The following is a 2,207-nucleotide window of genomic DNA, read 5'->3' as shown; positions in this document are numbered from 1 at the left end:
TGCGGACGGTCCGCGACACAGGATCGGACGGTCTGTGACCGGGTGTAGGAGCGGCTCCTCCTCTGCGTACGTCCGGACGATTCACGTCTGGGGCTCGGACAGTTCACGATGGCGCAGAGCGTCGTCGTCTTCTTCACAGCAGACCTAGATCTCGCCTCCCGGGAGAATATATAGGTGTTGTTTGGTTCACATATTTGTAACGTGATGGATAACTGATAATGTTAAATCATGTTTGTTTACGTTCAATCGTAACCGAATACCACACTAGAAAGTGATGTCGACCTATTCAAACGTATTAACGTTGGTACTTGAGTGTAGATCATTATTATTACCATTTACGTTATATTTTATGAACCAAATAACAGCATATATAATGGCAAGGCAGTGTCGTCTACAAGTAGTATTTGCGTGCGAGGTCGCGTTGCATGCTAATGCTATATGGCGCAGTTCGATGAGATCAGACACAATAGTTACTTTGTACTTCATGTGTCCAATGTAGCCGTCAGAGTACACTGTATTAAGTGTATGGTTCGATGTCCTTTGTTACACCAGTCCAACGCTCGGGAAACCTCTTTGCATGCTCTCTAGAGAGCAATCATGATTTACTACATGTGTCACGAGCAAGGACACAAGTTATGCGAGTGCAGAGTCATAGACGAAAGCTAACATATCTATCTCAATTAAGTTTTTTGTAATTTATTTATGGCTTATCTAGGTTGTATGTTTATTTTTCTATTTTAGTTTGCTATGCTAGTGTTAGGATTGGCTAAATTTTTTCAACAGAGATAGCAAAAACACCTTGTAAAATTAAGATTCATTACAATAATTTTTTACTACATAAAAAATAGAGGTCTTAATTTAAGAAATATTTTTTTTAAAGCTAACTACTCACTCTTCTTTCTCTTACGCGTTACAGTTTCTTCGGTTACTCAAAGATAGACCACTGTCTTTGTCCTGGACACGCATAGAGATGTCAATGGGTAAAAACCCGCTGGATATTACTTGCCCAAATCCATACCCGCGAAGAAAAAATACGCCCGCTAAAAAACTCATACCCATGACGGGTATAAAATTTTGCCCAAACTCATACCCATGCGGTTTCGGGTACCCAACAGGTTTCCAATACCCACTAACATCAACGTAAAAAATAATTCATCATATATGTCGGCGTTTCGAGACCGGGGGGTCCCTAAGCCGACGAGTGAAGTGTCGCCGCGTGCCCCAGCCCAGATGGGTCGGCGCGAGGCCGAGCGCGAAGGGGGGAAGTGAGGCGGCCGGAGATGGGCGTGAGAGAGGTGGAAATCCCGCGGCCTTCGTGTTCGTCCCGCGCCCAGGTCGGGTGCGCTTGCAGTAGGGGGTTACAAGCGTCCACACGGGAGAGGGAGCGAGCGGCCTCACGCGAGCGCCTGTCTCGTCCTCGTCCCCGCGCGGCCAACCCTCTCTAAGAGGGCCCTGGTCCTTCCTTTTATAGGCGTAAGGAGAGGATCCAGGTGTACAATGGGGGGTGTAGCAGAGTGCTACGTGTCTAGCGGAGGAGAGCTAGCGCCCTAAGTACACGCCATCGTGGCGGTCAGAGAGATTTTGGTGCCCGGTTTGTGTGATGTCGTGGCCGTCGGAGGAGCGCTGGAGCCTGGCGGAGGGACAGCTGTCGGAGCTGTCGAGTCCTTGCTGACGTCCTCTTGCTTCCGTAAGGGGGTTGAGAGCCGCCGTCGTCACAGAGTATGCGGGGCGCCATCATTGCCTATCTGGCGGAGCGAGCCAGATGGGACGCCGGTCTTGTTCCCCGTGGCTCGAGTCAGCTTGGGGTAGGGTGATGATGACGCCTCCTGTTGACGTGGCCGGTCTGCGCCCTAGGTTGGGCGATGTGGAGGCTCATCCGAAGCCGAGGTCGAGTCTGTCTTCCGTGACCGAGGTCGAGTCCGAGCCCCTGGGTCGGGCGAGGCGGATACCGTCGGCTGAGGCCAGGGCGGAGTCCGAGCCCTAGGGTCGGGCGAAGCGGAGTTCGTCGTCTTCAGGGGCTGAGCCCAAGTCCGAGCCCTGGGTCGGGCGGAGCGGAGTTCGCCGTCTTCCGGGGCTTAGCCCGAGTCCGAGCCCTGGGTTGGGCGAAGCGGAGCTTCCTATGGTGCCTGCGGCCGGGCCTGGCTGCCTGTCAGCCTCACTCTGTCAAGTGGCACCACAGTCGGAGCGGCGCAGGCGTCGCTGTCTTT

The sequence above is a fragment of the Zea mays genome, chromosome 3 (genome assembly GCF_902167145.1).
Source record: "Zea mays cultivar B73 chromosome 3, Zm-B73-REFERENCE-NAM-5.0, whole genome shotgun sequence".
In the NCBI taxonomy this organism is placed as follows: domain Eukaryota; kingdom Viridiplantae; phylum Streptophyta; class Magnoliopsida; order Poales; family Poaceae; genus Zea; species Zea mays.
This window is presented reverse-complemented; position numbering follows the sequence as displayed.